Source organism: Carlito syrichta, unplaced genomic scaffold, assembly GCF_000164805.1.
Source record: "Carlito syrichta isolate Samal-C Ts95f unplaced genomic scaffold, Tarsius_syrichta-2.0.1 Scaffold306980, whole genome shotgun sequence".
Taxonomy (NCBI): domain Eukaryota; kingdom Metazoa; phylum Chordata; class Mammalia; order Primates; family Tarsiidae; genus Carlito; species Carlito syrichta.
Window position 1 is genome coordinate 213,678 of NW_007251076.1, and position 7,680 is coordinate 221,357.

Sequence of the window (7,680 nt, forward strand, 5' to 3'; positions counted from 1 at the left end):
ATAAACAATGTCACTATACAAGCAAATATTAAGGTGATTGCATATCTGACAATGAGTCACTTAACAACAGAATATGTTCTGAGAAATGTGTCATTAGGTGATTTGATGGTGTGTGTATCATAGAGTGTGCTTACACAAACCTATATGGTGTGGTACTATACACCTAGGCTATATGACATAGTCTCTTGCTCCTAGGCTACAAATCTGTACAGAATTATCCTGAACTGAATACTGTAGGTGATTGTAACACAGTAGTATTTGTGTATCTAAACTTATCTAAACATAGAAAAGGTGCAGTTAAGATACGGTGTTATAATTTTATGGAACTATATCATCCATGATATAAATGACCCATTGTTATATAACACATGACTATTCATGTTTTAGCAATAAGGGTATGAATGAATCTTTTCTGAGTCACAATTCAAGAATGTCTTAAGGTCTAGTCTTCAGCAAATTTAAAATCCAAAATATGCAACATTACAAACTATAGGGTTAACCAAACAGCCAACAGCAAACCTAATTGATAATGATGAAACTAAACCAACACTAATTTATAATTAAAAAACAAGGACACTGCAATTGAAAATCACTAACAACTCAAGACAACACTCATGATACACTGATAACAAATTACCTTTCCCCAAATTGCTTGATTTTGAATTCTTTGCATGTAGAAACTTTGCAATGGTTCCAAAAGCTGGCAGCCAGTTTTCTTAGTAGTATTTTGAATTAAGGAAGCTCAGTAAACCTTAGCTCTATGTCATTTCCAGTAGAATGATAACTTAGTTGGTTTACCAAGTATCCTTTATTCATATATAAAATAAATATACATAAAATTGTAAATCTTTTGTCCAAAAGAACAAAAAAAATCCATGGGTTTCAAAATAGATTTAAAACCCACAGGTGGGCCATAGATTAGATTCTGAGAATTTTAATAAAGTATTAAATTAAGAGTCATATATATGCGTCACTATGCTGTTTGATTCTTCTCTCTGTTTTGTTGCATTTACTGATTACAATTTCTTTTAAATCAGTCTAAAGGCAAATTAATTGATTTTTACCTGAGATTTGAATGAGGCTTCTGATTAGACCAGTGACTTTATCATATAAAAGTTCTCTTTATCAGAGCTCCAGTGATACCATTTAGCTTAGAGACGCAGTGTTTTGGCCTGTTGGGTGTAACTTGGGATAGGACTAAAACATGGCCATAATTTTAAAGCAGGCTAAGTAAGACACATGTGCATAGAACATCCCCTTTATGCCCCACTTCCCTCCCCTCTCTCCTCCCTCTGCTTGCATAAAGATATTTGATAAATTAATTAAGAATCATAAAATGTTAGAGCAGGAGATCATCTTGTCTGAGGTTACACACTGACAGCCTGCAGGTAGGATATAACCTTCAGTCTGTTTTGTTTGGTGCACCTGACATTTAAAAGGAAAGGAAATCACACATAAAATTCCAGGTTTCTGACTAGCCTTAAAATACCAGACGATTTGCTCACATTGAGATCATCTCAGGTGAAGCTGATGATGTGTTATGCCCTCTAGTTGTGCATATGCTCTTGAGATGCCACAGCCTTCAGCATTTCCTGATGTCTGGTCCATCATTTGTGTTACCTGCCTGGTCGGTGAAGGTCCTTGCCTTGCCTACCTATGAAATCATCATAAAGTGTTCAAATAGTTTTAGCGGAACGCTTTTAAATATGCAAAGGAGATATTGCATCTTGCTATATCAAATAGATAAAATCAGTTTCTTAAGCAGATTAAAGTTTACTTCGCAGAGTATACGTCACTGTTTGTGGAACACATGGATCACCCCCTTGGAGCTATGAAAATTATTTATTCTTTCCAACCCTCTCATCTGGAGCCTTGCAGTTTGACAACTTAAGTGAGATCCTGAAGCTCCAACTTCTGACTCCTACTCTGGTGCTCCTTCTTCATTACAATTTGATATTAAAAAGGCTTAATGTGTCATTTTTCCCACAAGTATTGGAAATTTAGAGGATATAAAGTTTTTGCTTGGATAAAGCCTAGTTGATCTTCATCCACAAGACTGGGAAACAAGAAAAATCTTTGTATGTATACAGACTCAGTCAGCTTGGATTTATTCTTGGATGACATGAATGCACCAAGAAAAGAAGTTATAGTAAGGGTGTAGTAAAGGTAATGCAGGTAATTGCATCAGTAGAACAATGGCCACACCTGAAGATGTAGGAGGGCTTCCTCTCATCCAAATTCTGAGTGAGACGTGGTTTGACTCCTTTCCTGCATGAAGGAAGGATCCATTTAGTGAGTAGGTAGATCACTCAATATTTGTATTCATCTTCTGAGAGAAAAATCTCTGTGATAATATCATATCTCTTTTCTTTTTTCTAAGCCTTTATAAAGTCGGGGAAGGAGAAAGAAACAGTGGGCCAAGAGAGTTCCCGAAGTGCTCTGAGGACATTATTTTCGGAGAATTCATTAGTTTATACAAATTATTAACAAAATAGTTCATCTTCTTTTTACCTCAAAGCAAGGAAAAATTGCTTGTCTGGTGTTATTTTCTCTTTGCTACAAAGATGAACAGACTTTTTCTCTTTACACAAAAGCATTTGGAGAGTAAAGGCCTTTCCCTATTAGATAAGTGAAACTTTCTCTTAAGTCCCTAAAAGACCATTCCTATGTTTTCTAAACCCAAAGGAAAAAATTAAAAACACCTCATACCATGACTAAACGTTAGAGATTTAATTTTTACTACATTTTTAAGTATATTCTTAAATTATTTTGATTAATGGAATAGCTGTCAAAAATTGAATAGAGTCAAATATCTACACAAAGATATACACATAGATACATATATATGTTATACTAACAATTTAATGTTTATATCACTTTCCATTTGAGATACCTCCAAATTATACACACACACACACACACACACACACACACACACACCACATGCTTGTACATACATATATACACATATAAACACACCCAAGTAGTAACAACTAAGGGAGAGTTTAAGATTCCACCAGTTGCCTGAGTCCGTGGGTTCAAGACCAGCCCCAGCAACTTGGTGAGACCTCGTCTCTACAATAAATCAAAAATTAGCCGGGAGCAGTAGCACATGCCTGTAGTTTCAGCTACTTGGAAGACTGAGGCGGAAGGATCGCTGGAGCCCAGCAGGTCAACGCTGGGGTGGCTGTGAGTGTGCTACTGCACTCCAACCTGGGCTACAGAGTGAGACTCCAACTCAAAAAAAAAAAGATTCCACCAGAACCTTTATTCCTTCTTTCCTTAATAACTGAACAGGTGTACTGTGAGCACCCACTATTTGTCAAGTACTGTAGTAGAAGTGAGAAATGTAAAAAAATTAATAACCCAAGATTCTAGAATTATCTCAGCCCACACTTCTCAGAGCATGTGATATAAATAGGCACTATACATGCTGCCCAAATAAAGAGTGTTTGGCAAATTTTAGTTGAACAAAAATCAGATTTCTTACCTGGAAAACTTTCCAAAACTTTCATACACTTACAAACACTACAAATCTCGAAGAGGAGAACATACCAAACAGTGAGTGCTTCCCCAAGGTGTAATCATCAACCATCAACACTTTTTTCCCAGGGAGCATCTTGCAAGGGGCAGCGCTTTATGAAATATATTTTTGAGAAATGCTGGCCCAGACATTTTATTGTATTAAGGCCCTTAGAAGAAAAGGGGCTTCATGGTATTTTCTTACTTATTCTCCCTTCTTTTTCTGAAGATAAAAACATGGCTTGATATATTTCTAATTTTACCATTAAAACTCTCTCATTACTAATATTTTAAGCTTCTTATTAAAAAGCAATATATGCTCATTTCAAAAATAAAAAATGACAGAAAGGTAAAAGTTTAAGTTATTCCAGTCCTCTCACCAGGCTTAACTATCACTGAAGAGGGATGTTTATATCTTTTTTGACATTTTTTATGCATGTACAAATACGATTTTTTTCTCCTGAATTATTTTGAAGCATAGTATTCTATTTCTTATTTTCGTCACTCAGCAATGTATCATGGGCATTTTTCCACATGTACACAAATCGCATTCTTTTGTAATGGCTACATCAAATCGCGTTGTGTGACTGTACTTTGATTTATGTTAACAATCCTCTCTCGATAGAGATGAAATTCCTCTCCTATTTCTTGCCATTAAAGTCATTGTTGTGATGACTATACCATAACATACATCTTTTCACTTTTGTCCAATCATTTTCTTAGTATAAATGCCTAGAAATGGACTTCTTGTTTCAAGATTTGCACATTTTACATTTTGGGAGATACTGTCAAATTGTTAACAAAAATGGTATACCAATTTATACAGTTAAGATGTGAGGTTTTTACACAGAGTTTAAAAATCAAAGAGTTTTTTAAAGCAGTTCAAATTGTCATCTTGCCTGAACTTTAAGAAATTAACAATTAAAGCTAATGATTTGCGCCATTTCTAAATGTTTTTGTTTGCAGTATGGTATAACATCCATTATCCTTAACTAGGAGTTAAAGTCATAGACTTGAGCTCACATAAGTAACTGGTTTTTTTTTTACATGGTTGTAATAATTCTCTTATAAGTTCCTGAGATCAATAGGAAATATTTATTTGTCTCTCTCCTTGTTTTTGATATTATGGGGTTTTATCAAATGTCTGTAGCTGCACCCTGACTCTGGGATGAGGTCAATATCATCAATCAGATGATCAATGAATTATCACTAGCACTAGCTTACACCAAATAACAACCTGTCTGCTCCAATCCTCAGGCCAATTCACTACACTTAGCAACCTAGCAATGGTACGCATTCTTTAAAAGCCAATATGCAACCATGGTTGATCTCACAATTTCTTTTATATTACAGTTATAAAACAACCCTTTATTGTAACATATCTTGGTATTCCAGTGCATATTCTTTAAGTACTTTTGATAAAGTAATATTGAATAGTAAGATAAAAGTAATTACAAGCCATACAAGAATGTTTTTTAATGTTTTAACAAAAATACCACACTTTAAAATGGATGGTGATCTTCAGTATGTAATAATCATGTCACAAATGAATACCTCTAACATACACAGTTTGCTTAATATAGCTTTAAATCAGGTCAAGTATAAATTACATAGACAACTCAGAGTAATCTTTTTATATATCATTTCCATACACCTTGTCGATAAAATAGCAGTGACTCAAGAATAAATGATTCATTAGGCACTTAAAACTTCCTGTCTCATGTAATTTATTATATAATTTTAAATTACTAAAGAATCTCAACGATCTTTTCTTGCTAAAGAATTTGATAGGATCCATATTTTATTAAGTTTCAAGGACATCCCCCCCACCCCCCACACACACACTCAAAATTAAGTAACCATGAAAATTGCTGTCATAATTCATATATCCATAGGGGAAACATTAATTTTAAATTAGAAAGTTACATTTAGCAAAAACCATTCATCTTTTTATCACCTGTTACACAACAAAAACTGGTGATTATAAAGAGTGGAAGCTATTTTAATTACCTGAAACAACACCTTTTGAGTTTTCATTGTTTAGTCTGTCTTTTTTAAATTAAATTTTCACCCTATAGCTTTAATATAAAAAAATTAAAAGGAGTCACAAGTAATCCTCAAATTGTTATGGTAACTTCCTACATCATTCCCAAAATAAAAACTTGATGTAGTCAAATATTAAATTATTGAAATTATGAATCTGTTCATCTATAGCACATTTTACTCATTTGTGTAATTTTAAAATTCACTTTCATTTGATTGACTGTTTTAATCTTCCTTAACTAGTGAGTAACTGAAAATAAATGGTGCATTCCTAATACTGTAAATATGAAAAATAGGAAGTACTTAGGGACTGCAGGCGAATACATTAAAATCAGTCAGTTTTCTAGTTAACATATTCTCATTCTGTTTGTGTACAAACCCACTGCATTGAGAAGACAGATCACAAATTCACAGCCTCACAAAAACATGGTCTCGATTTCATGTTATGACAGCAGAAATTGGCCCAAATCTCTAACCATTTCCCCTAAAGGACCCTGGCTGGCTGGTGCTATCCAGGTACAGCAATCTGAGCGAGGGGAGCATCGCGTCAAATTCCACTCATCTGTCAGTGTAGTGGATTATTTCTTGAGAGACTGAAATTGGCTGTTTGCGATCTGAACACCATCAATCTTGCTGTACAGGGGACATCCAAACTGCCTGTAAGAGGCTGCGGAGCAAGGAGTGGGGGGCAGGAGGGAAAGCCATTCCTAAGCAGGTGAGGAGGCAGCTGTAAAGCCTTTACTCTCCCTCCATTCAAGGCTCTGAGTGAAAGATTTGTCATTTTCCACATTTCCGGGATACTTGGTATGCACACAGAGTATGCCTGCTCTTGCTTTATGAAAGAGGTGATTTTTCAAGCTTAGGCAAATGTGGCAAAGCTCAGGGTCTGCTGGTGTCTCATTTTTTCTCATCATGTCACTTGTTTTAACCGATTTGAGAAAATGAGATTATGTTTTTCCTTTTTCCTCATTTATCCATCTATTTATTTATTTATTTGCTCATTTAGAGGTGGATTGTCACAGATAACTGGCCCTGATTTCTCTCATGTTTTCATACACATTTCATTAGTGTCCCTGAAGATTTAAGACCCCAAAATGGAAACATCACAACTCTTATATATATATAAAGCATATTTATATATATATAAAGCATATTTTTGCTTTTAAAATCAAAACAGAAGATTGTATTAGGAGTTTGGAATAATCTAGAATATTGCTATGACCAAGATCTATCACTTTAATCTTTGCAGCTATTGTTGAAACCCAAGGAAGTTGAATAAATGTATTATGTAGAACCATTGGACTTTAAGTTTAATATCATTTTAATTTTTCTGCATCTAGAAAGTGGTATTTATAGTTTCTTTATTTCAACAATGAAGCTGAAATGGGTCTCAAATGTATAAGCACTTGGGGTTGAAATGGGTTTCCGTGCTGCAGTGTCTTGGGGTATTTGATGCACAGATCAACCATGCATTGGCTGATAATAAGCAAATCCTAAGGTAGACAATGGAGAAAACAAATATTGAGTTTAATTTCTAACATGTTTCTTGGTTTTAAAATAAAATACGATATTTTGATAATAAGCCCTATAAAGGTATGAGTTTACTTATTACAATAGCCTCCATCCAAAAAATCCCTTTATAGTAACTGATTAATGAGACAATCTTTGTGACAGCTTGTTGCAAACTACTGTATCTATTTCATGATTATATGCATAGAGTGTAAAATAAGACACACATCTTTAATGGTATATTCTAGCCATGTACCACATGGTTTAAAAAAACAGTAAGAGAAAAGCAGAGTTTTTTATCTTGGCTATGTGGATTATTAGCTTTGTAAATAGCAAAACTTCACTCATTCAACATCCCTGGCTTGCAGGTTTAATCTATTAAGCGGGGATGTCAGTTATTCCTGATAGTTATGAAGAACTTTACAGTTTACAAAAGACTTACTCAGAAATTATTATTTTATTTACATCCCACCATATCCGTGGCTGAGGAACTGGGCTGAGAGAAAAGTCGCTTGCCTAAGGGCACGTCAAAAACCATAAGTGACAAGAGATGGTGGCCAGTCCTGAGCTCTGCCTCCGCCCCCCCCCCCCCCCCCCCCCCCCCCC

At 34.8% G+C, this 7,680-nt stretch overlaps 1 long non-coding RNA gene across 1 annotated transcript in view; it reads right to left on the reverse strand.

Annotated features, from left to right (window-relative positions):
- Nucleotides 1-2,144: 2,144 nt before the first annotated feature.
- The window catches only part of LOC103266019, a 10,110-nt gene continuing 4,574 nt past the window's right edge, over nt 2,145-7,680 (reverse strand). The window contains exon 3 of the long non-coding RNA XR_504672.1: nt 2,145-2,268. This is a non-coding gene — a long non-coding RNA (uncharacterized LOC103266019). The remainder of the gene's footprint in view (nt 2,269-7,680) is intronic.